The sequence below is a fragment of the Acanthochromis polyacanthus genome, chromosome 10, assembly GCF_021347895.1.
Source record: "Acanthochromis polyacanthus isolate Apoly-LR-REF ecotype Palm Island chromosome 10, KAUST_Apoly_ChrSc, whole genome shotgun sequence".
NCBI lineage: Eukaryota > Metazoa > Chordata > Actinopteri > Pomacentridae > Acanthochromis > Acanthochromis polyacanthus.
The window spans coordinates 23,643,149-23,664,582 of NC_067122.1; the positions used below are offsets into that span (position 1 = coordinate 23,643,149).

The following is a 21,434-nucleotide window of genomic DNA, read 5'->3' on the forward strand; positions in this document are numbered from 1 at the left end:
GATTTAGAAAATTTGCTACTGTCCTTGGGCCTCTCTCTGCAACAGCAGCTCTGAGTCGAGTTTGAGTCAGTCCTGGTGCCCCAAGATTACATAAATATCCTCTATGAGCCATTCACCACTATACCCGTGCTCCACTGTTTTGGTCGCTTTTTATCTTCAGCAGCATTTTGTTTGTGCACGGGTAGGGGGTGCAAGTTTCAGATTTAATAGGGAAACTGAGGATCCTCATTTAACCCAATTTGACAAGTCTTTTCATTCTGGGCTGAAACAATTAAAGAGTACACACATCGTCAGTGAAGGCTATTCTGCTCTCAAGTTCTCTTCTCTAGACCTCCGCTAATGGATTTGACTAGAAAGACCTTTACATGTGATGCAGCTGTTTGGCATTCGTGTGCAGCAAAGCATCAATATGAAGGAAAAGTGGGCCACAGAGACACAAAGCACAATTATCCCCGAGGAAATATGTCACATTTTCGACGTCCTTTGTGATAAGGCTTCCTCATTCATGCGTCTTTCAAAAAAGCACAGTGAGAAACACAGGCAAAGACACAGCTTATTAGGTCAGTTCTGGATTCCTTTTTTTTTTTCATGTACTGATTGTGGATCTGCTGGATAAATCACATGGGTATCATTAGAATCAACCCCGAGGAGCCTTTGGATACAGTGTGAGAGTGTGTGTTCAAGCTGGCTTTTGACTTTCCTTTAGATATTTTTCCAACAACCAATCAAGTAAAACGATGTGTAGCAGCTTGGCAGTCATCCTGAAATACTTCTGATGCCTTTTTACACTGTAAAATACAGAAAACTTCTTCATTTAAATAATTCATCTCAGAAGTACACTTAGGAGATAGCTTGGTCATACAAATCAAGGAGAGGTTCGAAGAATGTAAATTCAATATCCTGTTTGGTAAATTGTCATTCTTCAGCAGCAGTAGCAAATAACTCCATTCGACATCCCATTAGTTAACACATTACTGTGTGCCCGACCACCAAAAAGCTTCAACAATAAATGCTTATTGTTACTGTTTGCTTTGGAGTTGGGGCTTCTGTTGAATTTTAAATGCATGAAATTTGAGTGAAGCAGGTTTGGATTCAAAGGGGATGTGATTAAAGAGAATAAGAGATGAGAATGCCAGCAAATTCTGGGGTGTCAGAAAACGTTGAATCATTTAGCAATTTTCAACATGACATAGGGCTCTGCCTTAATCAAAAAAAAAATCTTCACATAAAACAAGGAGTGCAAAAAAAAATTCCAGGATACAATCCAGTGGCATTTGTATTCCGCTTGTTGTTTGTGTGTTGGTGTAAAGAAAGAAAAAACAGACAGTAAATCTGTAGTTGTCCACAGCATGAATAAAACAAACTTGTCAGATTTTTGTTTTACTGTCTTTCTCCAGCCCAGAGCTCACTTGTCAAAAAGCTTATCTCGGCTTACCTTTCTCCACCCTAGCCATTTTCCTCTTGTTTCTTTTCAATCTCACCTCTTCCTTCTGTCCTTGCTCTTATCCTCTCTGATCCCCTCTCCATTCTTGCTACTCTCACAGAACCATTTCTATCCAACAGTATCATTTCACTCTTCAGCTTCAGGACTGAACTGCCCACCACTATTATGTCATTCAACACCTGTACTTAAACTGGGCTGAAATTTGCAGTGGGCCCAGGGCAAAAGAACTACAAGAGAAACTACAACTCCAGAGTCTCTCGTCCTAAATCTACCTTCCTGCTGTAATGACTCCAGGGTAAAACGCACGTGTGGCTTTTTAGGTTTTCATGAGACAAAAAACCCAGTGAAGCTGCATTTTTAGATGTCTCAAAAGTGCTTCTACCTCGTGAAAACAAAGTATATTAATAGTAAAGGTTCAAAAAGCATCCCACATAGCTGCAGCATTCTCCAAATAATACGCGATTATGGGCTTTTGCAACACGTAATTTGGGACATTTTAGCAAAACCCTCAAATCTGTGCTACTTAACGGATCAGAAAAGCGCCTTGAGGATCCCTCTGGTCTTATGCATTCACCCACGTCCCCAAACTCCCCCGAAAAAACAACAACTTTTTTCTCGATAAAAAAACCTCAAACCCAAAAACTCATCAAAATCTTGAACTCCTCCCGTCAACCTCGCTTTTTCACTCAAACCCTTGTCATAGTGACCTAAAGCCACCAATTTATCAGAGCTGCCATCTTGGGAGAGTAAGTCACAGGGCTATTTCTGTAATGACCCAGATTTTCAGGTGAATCTGGAATCCGTGTCATTAAAATGAGCTGCAGCAAATCAAAGAGAACATATTGGGTCAAACAAGCTATATTCATTTTTCCCCTCTTCTGATTTTCTTTAATATAACTTTACTGTCACTGAATATTTTATATGATCAATAAGCTAAATGTTCTATTATTTAATCTCAAAGAGCCATGAAAAGTGTGAATTTTGCCTTTAAAATGCAATCACTGCCAGAGAAAATTCGCTGCTTTAATTTCCTTTCTTGGTAATTTTGTCAGATTAATATCAAGTAAATTTCCTGGAGCCTGTTCTTACACAGAGCGATGGCACGATGATGGTATCATTGGAAGAAAGCTGTAATTGTGGAGGATGGCTCCTTTTGGGAGGAATATGGGCACAGATGGGCACTGAGCTTGATGGAGGAATTTCTCTGTCCTCAAAGGCTATAGGGAGGCATTGCCAAGCTGGCAAGAGATATAAATAGACAACAGTCAGGAGCAGGTCTTCATGTAAGAACCAAAATAAACCAGTCCCAAAGTAGGTACTATCCTATTAAAGTAGAGGGTTTACAATGTCATTAACACACATTTAAAAAGCCTCAACAATGGAAAAAACCCCAAAAAACATCACACTATGTATGTCATGGATCTAAATAGATGTGATTGCTAACTGATTCATGCTTTCTTTATTTGTTCTTATGGAGATCCCTGAAAACTACAACTAGACCAGGAAACGGTGGATACCCATCAAAAGGCAAACACAGTGACAGGCACTCACTCACACCTACAGGCAATTCAGAGACACCAGTCAACATGATTTAGATGTGGAAAGTGGGAAGAAATGTGAGCGCATGTAAAGGAAAGCCACGTTTACACCAATGACATGTCCTCAGTATTGTTTTTCTCAATTAGGATGTTTTAATGATATGAGGAGGTGCTTATATTCCAAAATTAGGCATACATTATATGTGAGTTTTTAAGACACTTCCTGGTTCTTTTCTATTTTTGATGTTCTAAAAATGATTTAGACCAATAAGTAAACCCTAATGAAACAGGATTTAGTATTTCTCCTGTTCCAGAAATATATCCCTGGTTTTGAAACCACATTAAAAATTTAAAAATTTTACACAAACTGACAAATTAAAGGAAAAACCAGCCTAAAGTGTTTTCCTAAGGTGTTGGGCCACGACATGCGACCATAACAACTTTAATGCTCCTTAGCAAGCGCCTGCAACTCTACTGGAGAGATGAACACCATTCTTTCAAAAGATATTAATCATTTGGTGTTTTGATGATGGTGGGGGAGACTGTTGTCTAAAATTTTGGTCCAAAATCTCCCATAGATCTTCAACTAGGTTGAGATCTGGTGACTGTAAAAGCCATAGCATAAGCTTCACATCATTTCCACCCTTACCATCCATTCAGTGACCCCTTGTACCCTACAGATGGAGGCATTTTCATTATGAAATTGACCACTGCCATCAGTGTAGAAATGCTACACCACAGCATAAAGGCATTCATTCAGAACAACCTTGTATTGATTTGTAGTGAACCTTCTCTGTGAGACGACAAGTGGACCCAAACCATTGCAACAAAATGCCCCACTGAGCAAAACAGAGCCACTGGATCTGTCATTGTAGGGGTCAAGCATTCAGCCTGTGCCATTCTCTTGATGTACGCCCACTTACTGAGAATATAGTGAAGGATGACTCATCTGACCACATCCTTTTCATCTACATTTCTGTAGACCAGTGCCCATTTTACTGGTTCACTGAACTTCCAAATGAGCATTTATCTTTGTAATGAGGGGTTTATGCACTCCAACCCAACTATAATATCCTTCTCTGTGTAATTGTAGATGGACCACGTCCTATACTAACATTCTGAGTCACTTGAGGAAGATTTTCTCAGCTGTTTTTCGACACTAATACACGAGCAGCACGGTCCTCAAATACGCTGCTGTCATATACTATTTCCAACCCTATTTGGTAATTTCTTTCACACGCACCTAAATGCAGATGTCACTTTGGTGTCCGTTCCTGTTGAAGCATTAGCCAGTGGAGCATTCGTGACTGAAGCTCCTGCCATCTGTGGCCTAACAATGAACCCTCTCTCAAAGTCACTTTGATCGTTTTCCTCTTGCCATCCTGATATAATACCGGAATCTGCTGGGCCTGCAGCAATTTTATTCATGCTACAGAGTATGACTAGATATTATTGACTTAACTGTACCATGCAGTGAACATGTGCGGAAGCATCTGCATTTGCTGTGCTTTTGTGCTTATTTATTCGGGTTCTTCCTTTTAATTTGTCACCAATATGCATAATAATATTTCAATTTTAAAAAAGAATCACGCATTATTCACTTTTAGGGGGCATGACAAAAATTCTCTACATAGATATGGTTACAGTATTTCTAAAATGCTGGCAAACCATAATGTAGTCTACACAGGGACAAACCAAAAAAGCCCACAGATAATATTCAGCTAGTCTTCAGACTCCACAGAGGCCAAAGTGAAATGAAAATCAGAAGCTAAATAGACAATACAGCTAGAGGTTTGAACAATTCATATCTGTGTCTAATGCCCTCTCTGTGCACAATAAAAACAACAACAACACAAAAACATGTAAAAAGCGTGCTTCCCAATCTGCCTAAAAGCAGATTTATAAAATAATAAAAACAAATGCCTCCACAATATTTACGACTTGCCTTGAGAACGAAAGAAAGATGAAACAGCACGAGGCGGATGCTGGACTCAATGTCAGTACTGATTTGGCTAAATCTAAAATATAATAAAAAAAAAAAAAACTTCAATATTTGCTTGCCAGGATAACAGATATGTGTGTTTGGGTGCAAGTGAACCAGACAAGGGCAAAGAGAAAAGATAAAGGAAAACAAAAGATTAAAATGCAACTGCAATTCGAGACAAGGGGCCAACTTGTGGAACAGTGGTCTGTGAGTATGTGATGGCCAACCAGTAGCAGCAGAAAGTTTGTGTGTGTTTGAGTTTGTGTGTGTGTGTGTGTGTGTGTGGGAGTGAGAGGAAGGATCTCTATTAATCTCTCGCATTACTGCAGTCATTTCCACTCTCTTCATCACTAGCAGCATGTGCTCTGTGAGATTTAAAATATTTAAATCTGTAATCTGTCAGCATTATGAGGTTAGCACACACCCGCAAGACTGGTGTCCTATCCGTCACTATGCTTTCCACTTCACATGGCCCCACATATATCACGAGGACCTGACATGGCCTTTTGTAGTTCTGGCTGGAAAAGACTTTTGCGGCCTGTGTCTGTAATTTCTCAACAGCGGAACAGACATGCTGCTGGACCCCAGAGAAAAATTAAGGGAAATGCGTGCAGCGGGAAAAAAGAAAAGAAGAAAAAAATAAAAGCTGCGGCACTGTGAAGCGCAAAGAAGCTTCTAATTGTTTCCCCAGTGTATGTGACCCAGTGACTCTGGAGGAGTTCTTCCTTGTTCTTTTACTACGGGTAAACCAGCATTCATTATTGATTTGGTGGCACAGACTCAAAGTCTTACACAACATGGTCGTATGAGCGGGCCTGAATGTTGTCAGTTTGGTGCATAACTGCATTAGAGCCTCACTAATACACTCTCTTTCACCTTTCTTACACATAGTGCTGAATTTTCCTAAAACTCTGAATTAATAACCAAGAATGAATAAATTGAATGGGATTAAAGCCTGAACGACAGTGACCCATATATGAATATTAGGTTGATGGAAGACACTCCAACGTAGCCCATTTAGCCAGCTCCATGTCATGTCTTCATACGACAGGCTTTTACTAAGCTCCTTAAGAGCCTGCCCCAGGGGATCTATGGTAGGCTAGAGGTACTGACTCAGGCCTTATCTCCACTAATTTACCCCATGAATTAGACGGCCCCTCGTTCTGTGTCCTGCCAGACCCCCACACAATACTCACTCCATGTTAAGAAAATGAGGAGAGAAAAGGGCTTAGCGATTGCTTAGCTGGATAAGAAGCTGAGGAATTGATAGGAGAGTTGCCACATCAACTCTACCTGGACAGCAAGGTTCATCCCCTGGATTTAAAACGTGTTGACTCCCTGTCACCTGTCTCTGTATTTTTTCAGGGTGGCTTAAGCGAAATAAAATGCAATTTAAATCAAATGGATTAAGGCGAACTTTTTCGGAAAAACAAACAGGCAGGGCTTCAACCCCGTCAAGCACCAAGTGAGGACAGAATGACTGCTTCTTTCTTTATTTCTGTTCTGCCTTAAAAAATTTCCTGACAGTTATTTTAAAATTTAAATGAGCTGGCAAGCCTCATCTATGAACTTTAAAGGACAGAACGGTCACGTCTCAGTCAAAGCTGCAGAAATCTATACGTGTATCTGAGGTACTGTATATGCTAGTGGGAAGCAAATCACATCACAGTGTGCAAATCCCGGTCTGCAAATAACTGCAAAAGTTTCTCAAAGTAAAGTCACTGGGATGTCAACACACACACACACACACACACACACACACACACACACACACACACACACACACACACACACACACACACACACACACACACACACACACACACACACACACACACACACACACTGCTTCAGAAAATTGAATCTTGTATGCCACAGCCAAAAAAAAGTCATTTATGTTGTTTGCATGTTCCACATGAATGAAATAAACTTAGCTTCATCTCAAACTAAGCTTATGTAAGTCTAAAGAACAGCTTTGCTTCTGAGAGACACTCTCTCTCCCTATCATGCCTGTCGCCACCCCCTCTCCTCTCGCTGTCTCTCTCCTTGTGATGCATTTTTTAAAAAGTCTGCTTTAAAAAGGAAAAACAATCAAAAAATAGCTCCTCACTGCTGTCACTTGTTGGGCTACGTCCCCGACTTTAACACAGCCGGCTTCGTCCTCGGTCTGTGCGCTATTGAGTGTAAATTGTCTAATTAATAAATAATTAATAAGTAGATAACTTCTGGCAGACAGCGAGCGGAGACATACTGTGTGACATCTGCTTTGTAGTTTGAATGCCGATGTCCAAAAGAATCTTGTTTACTAAGCAGACATTGGTCTTTGGCAGGGAAACCTGTTAGTCAGGGGAGATGTTTTTGGGCCATGAACAATGTAATATCTCTGTTAAATATGTTATGTGCAGTAGACTTGAGGCGTCTCTTTGTGCCTCAGGCCAAAACCGTTTTGTTAGTCAAACAAAGACTCTTTCATCTTTTTACAGATTTAACAAATATGTCTTATTCATTATTAAAATTAATGTGACACGAGTGTATCTTGAGGATTGTCGCTCATTTCGAGTAAGTCTTAAAAAAAACAATCAGTGCATTTTTCAGCAATTCTGTCACAAAAGGTATGATTTAATGACGAAAGCACATCCTCCTGAGCAAATAAGAAGAGACAAGTTGATCCTCCTTCATTAGTCACTGTACATCCATGTGTATGAAGGGCAACGAGAGCTCGGCAGACACGTCACGATCCACAGTTTGACTTGGATTTAAAAGATTTTGCTGCTTTTTTTTTAACCTTACGTGTTTTCAAATCTCTCTGCACTAGAGCCACTGTGTAGGGCAATTAAAAACCTCAAGGACTCTGCATCATTTACATTTGAATTGATAATAATATAAAGCCTGAATTCTCTCTCTAAATGAATCTCTTCTCTTTGTGCAACATAAGAAGTGATTAAAAAGTCTGTAAACTCTGTGCTTGTTTGGGTAGACCTTTCTAAACTGTGCATCTTTATGAGCAGCAGCCAACACCAAGGTCTTGTTTTGTAACATGGTGAAAACTGTTCTGATTTTAAGGGAACGTATTGTGCAAAAAAAAAAAAAAAAAACTCTTTTATTGTTTTTGAAGTTAATTAAGTGTGCCCAGTGTGTCTAAAAACCCACATGAGGGAAATAAAAAGCCTTCGTGTCTCATGACACCCCTTGGACGTCATAAAAGGCTTCCTTCAGCTGCCAGCTGGTGAGAATATCCGAAGAAGTTAGCACGAGCCAATGAAATTTCCATTGTTGCAACACTCATCAATTAGCTGGTAAAAAGTTCTGCTGGAGTCTGTTGTTATTGTGGGTCTGATTCTGGTTCAAATGTGTACAGTTGTACTCCAGTGTTGGTCCTCCTGCCTCATTTTCAACAATGTATCCACGGCACTTGTCTAACTTTGCCAACCCATTCTGTAGAACATAATGGTCTGGCTGCACCACACCACTATCATTCTGCTATAGAGGAACAAAACGCTCTGGCTTGTTTGTATTTCTGTAAACCAATTACAGTTGCCGTAGGTGGGGTGAAGCAAAGGATGCAGCTTTGTGGCTTCCTCAAAATAGTAACAGGTGAAAAAGTTCTGGTGGATCATTTGTTTGCAGGACGTAAATTAAAATTTAATTAAAATAATTCAAATGAATCATTCAAATGATAATCTACCACAAGAACAAAATGGTTCAAATCCTCAGCTAAACTTCAGATTTTCAGTGTGGTCAAATGCCACTCAGAGGTTTTCGTTTTCGTTCTTGTAGTAATGAAAATGCACAGAATGAGGACGGAAGGTGGCTTAAACCTTCATCTTAGATCTGGTGAGTCAGACTAGCATTACACCAGCATCCTCTTTCTGAAAAGGTGTGACCAAGAGCATCTCATTTGCATTTAAAGACACAGGTGCTGAAACAGTCCGTGTAAAGCATGGCTAAAATTGTGTACAGGCTTTGTACAATGCTCTGTGCACCATTTTGAGCTGGAATTTCAAAGACTCATTCTGTGAACTTGTGAGACTTGCATTAACTTGTTAAAAAGGATTATAATATGGGACCTTTAAATCTGAAAATTTGACTGGCCCTTTTTTTCTTTCTTTGTGCCTGTGATGTTGCAAAGTTGTAAAAACAGCGTTAGAACAATGACAGGCTTCTCCTCAGCCGTGGGATAGACGATGATAGGACATATTTTCAGAAGGTCAGAGGTATCCATTTGGGAAATTATTCAGCTCCCGCTCCTGCGGCTTCAAGACAACACGTCAGACGCAATGAAGAATATTAGAAAACACAAATAACCTTCCGCTGCCTCGCTCATATGTGCAACAGCACACCTCTGCGTATCCACAGAGGAGCACATGCGCTGGCACACCTCTGTCCGTGTGTCTGGATGCAAGAGCAATAACGGGAGCACGCCAAAAGAGAAACTGAAGGCTAAAGAACAAGAGGCCTCTCGGGCCACAGACCAATGAGTGGCTCGTCCATGTTAAGTCAGGCGAAGATGTACTCAGGTGTATTCACGTTAGGTCAGGACGAAGCCTCGCTGACCTTTGCAGCAGACAGAGAGTCTCATGGAGCTTTTCTTTTGCAATCCTGAGACTCGGAGGGTAAACAACAGACTTAATGCTGCACTTTGAAATGTCTCTGTGTGTGTGTGAGTCTGTCAATGATCACATGTTGACCACTTCTTGATGGCCCAGTGTAATCTGTCTCCAACACATTCATCGAGCGGCGTTCTCTGTAATTACTCTCCAACAGCTGAAACGCAAAGCTCGTTTTGTTTGTTGTAAATTACGCAGCAATGATTGTTACACAGCTCAAGTACATCCCCCGAAAACTTCAAGAAAAAAAAAGAGTGAAGAATATATAAAAAAAATATATAAAACAGCGGGGAACTTGAAAAATAGCACTTTGCTGGACTGGAATACAAACACTGATGGACCAGAGAGAGAATTCACAAGCAGCAGAACCAGCAGCAGCAGCATGCATAATCCTTCACATGATACTGAAGAGCCACATTCAGTATGAATGAACACGATTTTCCTGCAAATCAAAACAAAATCCAAAGAGTCCTAATCAAATTTCATACAGTGTTTTTTCTTTTCTTTTCTAAAATGTGTGCAACTATGTGTCTGCGTTATTATTACCCATTAAAGGCTTCTTTCATCAGTGGTGTGGCATGCATGCCAAATCAAAAGCCTGGAGCATGTCCTAAATGTTTAGGTTTCAGGGACACATTGCTTATTCAACTAATCACCATGACAACTCTTGCTTGACATTTTCACTCCCCTCTTTCTGCTCTTTGGAATCTGACTCTGTCAGTTAATTATTCCTTTTTTCAGCGCCGACTACAATGAAATCATTTATATCTAAGCGTGCGCCATGTGTCCAGGAATTTCACATTTGTAAGGAAAGTAGACATGTGTGGCCTCGGGGTTCATTAGAATATGTTTTATACACAATATAATTCACCATGTGGCTCCTAAGGCTTTTATTAAGTCAAAACATCAATGTCATCATGAGGTAGATTTTTAAGCTACAAGGTGAAGAGTGGATTTCAGTGATGAATGGTGCATGGAAATAATATCCACACATGAATAAAAGATGTTCTTTTGAATTAAATAACTGGCATTGAGGCTTATATAGCAGAATGGACTGAACAGGCCATTTATTCAAGGAAAACTTAAACAGAATAAGAAAATGGGGATCCCCACATATGCCTCTGGTATATCATCCTGTTCCTCCTCGGAACAGATGGAGCCGCTTGCTGCAAACTGGTGGTAGATTCCACTCAGAAATGGAGGATTTCAGTCTGTTTTGATTTCTCTTCAAGTTTAGAGCCCCCTGTTTTGATTTTTTTTTTTTTTTTGCGCAAATGCAAGTCACCGGGCAGCAGAAAGACAGAGAGAGGAAGAGAGAGAGAGAGAGAGAGAGAAAGCGGGCGCGTCATTGGTCCATCACGCACAAGAGACGTCTTTATGCCCAAGTAACAAGTGCCCGGAACATTTATCACAAGCGTTTATTTTCTGCACTGCACCGAGAGCAGCGGCGCTTTTTAAAAACACCCTACATATGCCAGGAAAAGGACACACACAGTTGCCAGCATCCAAATCCTCCCTCATCTCTCGCTCTAAGACTCGGGGTAGTCCGCGCAAGTCACAAAAATCCAAATGCGTTTTTTTTCTTTTGGAGGGGGAAGTAATACGCGCTCCGTGCCGGGCTCCACTGCTGCGTCGATGTTGCATTACCCCCCTAAAAAATAGCACTCTTTATGATTTTTTCCCCCCCAGAAGAAATACAAGTAATTTGAATCCAACTGTGCTCATCCACCACGCATCTTTCCAAGTCACTCACAACGGAATTGCACATCAAGAATAAAGGAATGACTCACCTGCCTTGTCGAGATGTAAATCCCCCCATGCCTTTCTGCAAATAAGAATAAAAATCAAAAAGAAAAAAAGAAGAAGAAGAAGCCGGGACTGCGTGTGTTCACTGTTTCGGGGTCTTCACTTGCAGCCGCTTATGTACTCCAAATATCCGTATAGTCTGCGCACTGCTTGTGTGTTTTTCGGGAATGACCTTCCAGTGAAGCGATCGCGGCTCTCATTATCCTCACTTCGCTGTCATTTTTCACGGATTTCTCCCCACGTTCTGTTGTGTTTCTCTTTTTTTTTGTCGCAGCGGGAAGCTCTCCTCCTGCTCCTGGTGCGTTTGGATGCTTTTCGCCTTGACTCTTGGGCTCAACACGAGCTTGGCGGGAGCGCGCGGCGCGGCCCCGAGCAGGATGTTCGGGAGCGCCGGATGGAGATGGAGAAGAGAGTTACTAGGTAACCAAGGGCACACGCATCATACATGAAAAGGAGCAGACGATTTATGCCTCCCAAATATGCTCTGCCCTTCTGCTCTGCCTTCTTTGACAGCTCATCAGAAATAACCTTTTTTTTCCCCTTCTTCTTCTTCTCCCCATTTCACCGATGGGCTGCTCTTTAGTGTGTCTCACCAAAAACACAGGCTAATCCTATGAGGCATCATTCTTCCTGGGGCAAGTTGGTCCTGTGTGTGTGTGTATTTTTCTCTTCTGAAATTGCAGAGTTAATGGGCTGCGTTTTCAAGGGAAGTCGCTTTTAAATGAAGATGAAATTCTCGAGAAGAAGATGACAAACTGTTCAGAGCTGCAGAGAAAAGGAATGAATGGAGGAGAGATGACTTCTGTAAATCCTGAATAGGGCTAGTTAAAAGCTTTAATAGTTATTACAGAATATTTGTGATTGCTCCAGCTTTTCTCACTTAGAGAAAATTAACTCTGGGGTATTGCAGCATTTTGCAACATTTAGTTAGTTACCTTTTTTATTATTATTATTTTCGACAGCCAATAACAGAAAAATGTGAAAACTAGAAATGAGCCTTAATCCAATGTATGTTTTCTCTTTTTCCCTATATTTTCTTTTCATATTCAATAAATATCTTTTATTACAATGGTAGCTCAGAGGTCTTTTACACTCACTCACTCACTCACTCACACACACACACACACAGCGTTTATGTGTAAATATGGTGATATTTATATATAGGAAATTTGATCAGAGCACTTAGGTTTTTGTCTTTTCCCTACAATTTTTCAATGCAAGCCAGAGGTCTTTTTCCACACACAAACATGCAAACATGTATATATACACACTCACATTCACACACACACACACATATGTATATATATGACTGTGAGTGTATATATATATATATATATATATATACACACCCTTCCAAAAGTATTGGAACGTTGAGGCCAATTCCTTTATGTTTGCCGTAGACTGCAACATTTGGGTTTCACATCAAAAGATGAATATGAGACAAGAAATCAACATTTCAGCCTTTATTTCCATGTATTTACATCTGGATCTGATACACAACTTAGAAGACAGCATTACACGGAACACCACATTTGTAGGTGAGCAAAAAGTATTGGAACAGATAGACTTCAAATAGTTTCAAGTAAATAACACTGAGTGTTTTGTTGCAATAATTACATCAAGCCTGTGACCATTGACATCACCAAACTTTTGCGTTCTCCTTTTGTGATGCTTTTCCAGGCTTTCACTGCAGCCTCTTTCAGTTTTTGTTTGTTTTGGAGGGTTGCTCCCTTTCGTCTCCTCTTTAGCAGGTAAAATGCAGCTCTATAGGGTTTAAGTTTGGAGATTGACTTGGTCAGTCTAAAACCTTCCACTTCCTGCCCCTGATGAACTTTCAGCAGTGTGTTCTGGGTCATTATCTTGCTGCACAATGAAGGATCTCCCAGTCAGTTTGGTTGCATCTGTCTTTAAATTGGCAGACCAAATGTATCTGTAGATTTCTGAGTTCTTTCTGCTGCCGCCATCATACGTTCCATAATCAGTGAAGATTAATGAATCCATCCCAAAAGAAGCCACACAGCTCAAGCCATGATAATACCTCCACTGTGTTTCACAGATGAGCTTGTATGTTTGGGATCATGAGCAGATCCTTTCTTTCTCCAAACTTTAACCTTTCCATCATTTGGTAAAAGTTATTCTTTGTCTGATCAGTCCATAAAACGTTTAGAGGCTCATCTCTGTACTTTTTGGCAGATTCCAGCCTGGCCTTCCTATTCTTCTTGCTATTGAGTGGTTTGCATATTCTGGTGTAGCCTCTGCACTTTTGTTCATGAAGTCTTCTGTGAGTAGATTATGGTTCCGTCACTCCTGCCCTCTGGAGGTTGTTGCTGATGTCACTAACAGTTATTTTAGGGCCCTTCTTTACAGCTCTCACAATGTTTCTGTCTTCAACTGCTGCATCAGTGGTTTCTTTCTTCTTCAGGACATTCCGTATCGTTGTACTGACTATGGCCAACGTTTGTTCAATGGCTCTGATTGATTTTCCATCTTCTCTCAGCTTCACACCTGCTTGTTTTTCCACTCACAGACAGGTCTCTGGTTTTCATGTTGGTTTCACCTCTAACTATAGATGCAGTCTGCACAGGCAAAACCCAAATCTGAAACTGAACGTAGACATTGAACACTATTTATAGCTTGAATAATCAATGTAATAGGACAAACCAGGGCAACAAAACCGGAGGGTAGTGTATATATACACATATGTACACACACACGCACACACACAGAGTATATATATGCATATATGTACTGATTTATATGTTAGGAGAATCTTTAGTTGAGAAGTTAGGCGAAGTATATATTTTCATTGGTATGGATTTCATTCAAAATGGCTATTTAAAAACATATATTTAGATACCACCTCCACAGCTGGTGACAAATAAGGTGACAAATAAGACATTTCGATGAGAAAACTGGAAATCAGTCGATCAATCCAGAGGCATTTTCAACATCAGCGATTTAGCGTTGAGTCTCCATGAAGGTGGGGGACTCGTGAGAGACAGATTAGAGAACGGATGGTCAAAATCAATTCAGTCCCAGTGGGTTTAAGCCTCCAAAAAATCCTGCATTGACCTAATGCAACTAGCTTTTTCTGTGGACTCTCTGAGCATTTGCAGATGCCCACATCTTTATTACAGCCTCCGGTTTGTAATGGAGGCTTTCCGTTATAAACCATACTATTACACACCACTATGACATCATCAGAGTAATTTTCTCAGGCTTGACAAAGCTCCTCCAGAGCCACAGAAGTCATTATATAATTGTTTTCAAACACTGAGCAATACTCAGGACCAGTAAACTGTTCTCCATCATCTCTTTTACCAAATCGATTTAAAAACAAAAATGTGTGGTGAAATGATTACACGCCAGTCTGATGGATGATTTAGGTTTTTAAATATTGTTTAAATAATCATATTACTACCATTAGATTTCACTGTAACATTATTAGAATATATTATGTTACTAGTGTGCAGTCAAAATGACTAAAACAGGTGTTAAGCTTTGACTTGGTGAGTGACATTGTATGAAGGAGCAACATTTAGCTTAAACACCATCCTCAAACACATTTACAATCAGTATGTCCTCTGTTCTTTTTTATGTTGGCCTCAGATTCAGACTCGGATGGAGAAAAATGAGAAAAGCTTCAGTAAAATTCCTCTTCTGGAGCAGACGTTAATGCAGTAGATGTCGAATTGATGTTTTATATGTACAGTAAACAAACACTTAAAGCAACATTCATATAATATTTCTGCAAACATTTCTCAAATATAAGTGGACATGTAGCTTTTTCGAACCATAACGCATTATGGAAATACTACCAAAAGACTGGAGTAAAAACATTCTACAATAAAACTCTCGTAGTGGCCACAATATTCCGTGGAACAGTTTATCCCTCCACATAGGTCTGCTCCCTCTATTGACATTTTTAAGCCGTGGTTGAAAACCCATCTCTTTTCATTGGCCTTTAAATCCAACTGAGATCAATACTGTATCATCCGTGTTGTTTCTCTTTTGTTCTTGCACGTGTTTCTTTACGTTTACGTCGTCTCTTGTTATACAGGATTCTTGTTTCTTATCTGTAAAGTGAAGTTGTGCAGCAAATTGGTGAACACTACTTGTGTTTATATGTCCCATTAATAATGCTGACGTTACCTTTGCCTGGAAATTTAAATAGCAGCCTTTTAAATTTCCTGCAGCATTAGAAGACATTCTCTACCAGGACGATAGAGAAGTAAAGCCATTTACACACAAGATAAATTATGTGCAGAATGCAATTAGAGATGGTTTAAATGCAAATAACAGCACTACTTTAAGGTATAACACACAATTCAAAACACACCACTGAAAATAAGAACAACTAACTGACCAGCGGGGGTTTAAATAGCCTTGGGGTCAGCAATTAAAGTAACCACTCATTCATTTTTTAAATAAAATGGGATAATTTGGTGTTGGGAGCCAACATACATGACTGTTAATGGCACTCTTGTGTGCAGAGACCTTTTAATTATACAGCAGCATAGGGTTGGTGCTACTGCTGCCATTATGGCATTCAGCACTCAGCGGAGAAAATATAAAGAAGAGGAGATATGGACGCAAACAGAATGGAGTGCAATGCATCAATAAGACATGTTGGAGGAAGATGCTTGGTCATGACGCACCGGTACTTTTATGAATTAGTCAGCTGATGAAACAAACAAAAAATACCCCCAAAAAGTCAAACTGCAAATGCATCTTAAAGCGTTCTTACACTTTAGGGTGTGACGTCGAGAGGCACATACGAGACATAAGAGGTGTGTTGAGTCCATGTAGGTGGGTACAGTCCAATCATTCACAGTCACAAGGACATTTTTCCCCCCTCAAGGAGAGAGTAAACTTAGTCGCAAACAGATGAATGTTGCGCCTGAGGCAGCTGGATGGGTCACTTCAAAAGCATACTTGGGAATAATATTTATGCCTTAGCAGCCAGAGTGCACATCACAGTGTCAAAATGCAGGCATGTCAGGCCTCCATTCAGTCCCAGAAGCTTTCTCTTGCACCAAAACTGAGAGTTTTTAAGACAATGAATGGTGTCTCAATCGATATCACACCCTCAGGAGAGACAAAGATTCATATCAGGTTGACCTGACTGGGACTGGAATTGGATTTTGGATGTGCAGACACCAACTACTTCTCAGAGTGCAATACTGACTATATTAGAAAATTATTTAGTCTCTTAGAATGATGAGAAACTGCTTTTACTGTTCAAGTTCCTCTCTGGTTGTTGATTAAATTCCCCAAAACTTATCTTTGCATATCAAAGTTAGTTTCTTTTTCATGAAAATGATCCTTTCTTGCTTGAAAGGGCTCAGATATAACTTTACACACTTCTCTCTCCAGCAGCACCGCCCCATTGCGGCAGCTTGAGCACTCCAGCTCACCTACAACTCTGCTGAGACAAAGTAAAACTACACTACGCTACACAATGGCAAGATACAAAATTGGATTAATTCAGCCATAAAAGTTTGAGTTGGAACCTGATTTCAGGGAAGAGAAATGATAAGGAAAGCTCCATTCTGCCAGTGGACAGGACTGGTTCCAGATGTTTGTTATGTGTAAAACCCCTGAAGTTTGAATCCATGTTTTTGAAACACTGCACTTTGAAGGTATAAATGCTCAGCCATGGCTCTAACTGCTTATTTTGCTGATTATTTGTCTTCCAGCATGCAGGAAAAGGCACCATATGGGCATTCTAACAAGGTAAAAAAAAAAAAAAGGCTTTCAGTGCAGAGGAGCTTTTAATAACTCTTTGCAATCCTAATTTACAAATAGTGCACAAAACACATTTACCAACAGTCGGAGGAATCTAAAATCTTAATCAAATCTTTTTTTTCTTTCAATTTTCTCCGGCCGGATGCTATAAAACTCGATTAAAATGACTTGTTTTAAAAATGATACTGACATTATTCCACAGACTGCAGGAGAACAGTGGAGGAGCAAAGCACAGAACAAGAAAGCTCATATCTGTCAAATACGTTACAGTCAGAACTTAGAAAAATATGTCAAGCAGAAGATACAAGAAACGAAAGCGAAATAAACAAGACAAGCGAGCAGGACAAGAGAGCCAGCAGAACCGTGAAGAGGACAACTGACATTCAGATGACAGCATATCAATAAAGATTCATTTCAGCTGCGCAGGAAAGAAACTATACGTTTTAAAAGACGAAATAATAAGTTGTTCTGAACAGTGTCTCCTGAAGGAAACCACCTTCTAACTCTGGAAAACAGAAGATAAAGCTTGAAATGAAAATCTGCCATAACCTGATATCCCGTAATATGTCCCTCGAGTCGCCTATATGTTTAAGGCTTTCTCTAAACCAGCCTTGTCTTCTTTTCTTAGTGATATATTGTCAAAATGTCTTCACAGAAATCTTTCATGCCTCTGACTATCACATGAGAGCGACTTACTTCTATGTGGACAGAAGCAACAAAGTGTGACAGTATTAACACTGCAGAGCTGCCGAGCCTTTTTATTAACACACATCTATTTTATTTTCAGCAGTTTTCCAGTAATTCTCTGCCTCTGCAGCAATTTTGTTATCCAAACACTCTATTACAGTGCGCTCCTTATCCCCATCTAGAACCCACGTTAATCGTATAATTTCTTCTGCTGCAGAAACAACATCATTTCCTCGTGAAGATAAATCGCTTCTCTTATTTCATTCGATTTGGATCTGTCGCCACCGAAAGTGATTAACACAGATAGCTGTTAACCAGCTTTGGGATTGTACTGCTGGGCTTAATGAAGCCAGATAACTCAAAAAGACCTGGACTCATTTGAACTAGAAAGGGGGAAAACATTTCAAAGGACATCAAGTGGGAAACGAACAAAACATGATCGAATTGACTGCGATATTTCCAGTCAACATACACCCCCTGTCAAAAGTTTTAGGACACTTTCTCATTCAAATGTACTAGAACTTGTCCTACTCCATCAACTGGTCAAAATCAATCATATTACCTTTAACAGAAAACTCATGGAATCCCACAGTCCAAACCTCGAATTATTCTATTCCTACTGGCAACATCAGATATCTAGGCATAAATATTTCCTCCAAACTCTCAGAGCTAGTTCACCTGAACTACACCCCACTTTTGGATAAAGTCTGTGATGATCTAAGGCGATGGAATAACCTCCCCATCTCCCTTTTGGGACGATTAGCTACGGTTAAAATGAAAATATTACCTAAAATCAACTACCTCTTTTCCATGATTCCGTTTAAACCCACATCAAAGTGGTTTCAATCGTTAGACTCTGCCATTGGTAAATTCTATTCAAAGAACAAAAAGGCTAAAATCAGTCTGGCCACCCTCCAGAGGAATAAATCAGAAGGGGGACTGGGAGCCCCCAACTTCATGTATTATTACTTAGCCAACCAACTTCAGTATATCACCAAATGGATTCATCCACATGTAGAATATAACTCCTGGCTGGAACTAGAACAGTTAGATTGTAACCAGATCAAAATCTCTGACCTGCCCTTTATCACTTCCGCCCTTAAACATCACTCCTGCTTCAAGAACCCAATGATTGCCTCCACCTTGTCTGCCTGGTGGAAAACATTGGAGGTCACAGGCTCCCAATTAAAACCCAGCATACTGTCCCCAATCTGGCACAACCCTGATTTTGCAAACAATAAAATAGCTCTTTATTTCAGGACGTGGGCAGAGAGAGGAGTCACCCACCTCCACCACCTTTTTGATGATAACATATTTAGGACATATACAAACTTATTCCAAACATTCGAAATAAGAAATGGAAACTTCCTCCACTACCTACAGGTAAAGAAGACGCTTACAAGTAGAATTCCATCGCTTCAGTCTAATCCACAGCCAACTGATTTACAGCCACCTGAATTTGTCAAATATATTGCGAAACTGTCTCCAAGAAACAAAAAGAACCTCTCAAAAATTTATAGTTTACTCTCAAAGACAGATTCTATTCACCTACCAACTCACAAATGGGAAGAAGACTTGTCCAAATCCTTTGACTCTGATTTTTGGACCCAGATCTGTGAAAACACATTTAAAATGACAAAAAATACCAACTTACAACTGATCCAATTTAAGGTTCTTCATAGAACGCATATAACCCAATATAAATTATATAAAATGGGCTTCTCAAACTCAGACACATGTACTCAATGCACTCAAAACATGGCTGACACATATTTTCACGCCCTTTGGCTATGTACACCTGTCTATCAATTCTGGGCACTAATCACACAGAAACTCTCCGATATTTTGGGCTGTGGGATTCCACATTCCCCGAACATTTGCCTAATTGGTGACCTAACGCTAACAGCCTTACCGGTTATCCACATCCAACCCACACTTGCAGCTATCGCCATTGCCAAAAAAACTATTTTAGTCAACTGGAAAGATAAGAAAGCCCTCAACATCATCCATTGGCTAAACCTCCTCACAGAACACATTTCACTGGAGAGAATGTCTGCTACCCGGAAAAAACAATTGGACTCATTTAAAGAAAAATGGTCTCCATTTATTAATTCATTAAATATTAACTTATAGCTCCTGCTTGTATGTGGGCGTATGCCACTGCCTCCATTATTTAAAAAAAAAAAAAAAAAAAAAATCTGTAATACCTGTTCTGTCTGTGCATATGGTCTAACTTTCCTCTGTTTTATTTCAGTTTATTAACACTACAACTCTCAAAGATTGATAGCACCATGGACTTCAAGACCGTATGCATGCACTGGTGGTGACCTTCCTCTAGGGTTCCCGGGGTTGCTCTCTGGCTCTGCGGGGTCGGGGTGGCTTGTGCCCCTCTCCCTGGTGTTGGATGTCTCGGGTGTCTCCCCCATTGAGCTCTAGGTCTGCTGGGTCTGCACGCTCTCCCTGGACCTTGGGGTGTCGGCGGCTGATCTCTCCTGGGCGCCTGGCTGGTCCGGGGGGCTTCGGGTGAGTCGGCCCCTCCGTTGCTCCCCTGTCCCTTCCTGCTCCGCTACCCTCCTCCTCCCTCCTCTCCTGCCTGCCCGCCCCTCCTCGCCCCTCTCCCTCTCCCGTGGGGGGCCGGTGGCCCTCTGCGGGCGGGTGGTCTGGCGCGGGGGCTGGGTGTTCTCTCTGGGGGGTGGCTCTGGCCCACCTGGGCACAGGCCTTCATCCTGGCCTGTGTGCCCCCACTGGAGTCCAGTTTCTGCTGGCTGGGGGCCTCCGTCCGGGCCTGGTGCTGTCCTGGGGTGTGGTGGGGTGGGTGGGGTCTCGGGGGCGCTGCGGGGTGGGCGCCCTGCGTCCTTGTCGTGCCGGCTCCTGGGTGGGTGTGGCGGCTTGTGGCCCTCGCTTCCTTGTGGCGCGGCCTGGTCCCCCCTTCGGGGTGGGGCGCCGCATGTGGCTGACCTGTGTTGGGGCTACGGTGCCTGCCGGGGCGCTGCTCTGATCTGCAGCTCCCGGGGGTTCTTGTGCCGGCTGGGCCAGTTGGTTCGTGTGGGCCCTCCCCGGTCCCTTGCCTCTTGGCTCTGGGGGCCCTCTGCGTCAGTACCGGTGGTCTTGCTACCTGCCTCCCCCACTGCTTTGTCCTCTTGGGCCAGATCCACACCAGAATGCCTCTGATTGTGCACCTCACATTTTTCACACCTCACTGTAAATAGCAACCTTTAGGCACATATAGGGACACAACATTTAGGGCCCCGAGGGCAGGTGGGGGTGGGAACGATGGGCACTGTGGTGGGGCGGGTGGCAGGGCTATACGGCCCTGTCTCCCCCTCATCACCCTCTTGCCTGCCTCCCCTGCTCTCCAATCTTTTTTTTTAATGCACCACACACACTCACCTTGGGGCTAGGTCTGGGTTGGCTAACGCCCCCCCAGCCTTCCCACTTTTAATGCACCACATGACACCCAGGGTTACACTACCACGGTGCTGGGATAATGTTTCCCGTTAGGGATCGGGAGACATATTAATAGGAGAATAACGGGTGGGTTTCACCGTTATGGCCTCTCTGGTGGGATCTGGCCCCCATATGGCTTTACGGCTATGGGGCGGCGGGGTGCACCATCATCC

General features: G+C 41.5%; 1 protein-coding gene across 2 annotated transcripts in view; it reads right to left on the bottom strand.

Moving 5' to 3' along the window:
- Positions 1–11,781, bottom strand: part of nlgn3a (neuroligin 3a) — a 126,994-nt gene extending 115,213 nt beyond the window's left edge. Inside the window, exon 1 of one of the 2 annotated variants that reach the window (XM_022192173.2) lies at positions 11,364–11,781. The gene's annotated coding sequence lies outside the window, so the exon portion shown is untranslated. The remainder of the gene's footprint in view (positions 1–11,363) is intronic. The other variant, XM_022192174.2, reaches the window with a different exon arrangement.
- Between the last annotated feature and the right edge of the window lie 9,653 nt (positions 11,782–21,434).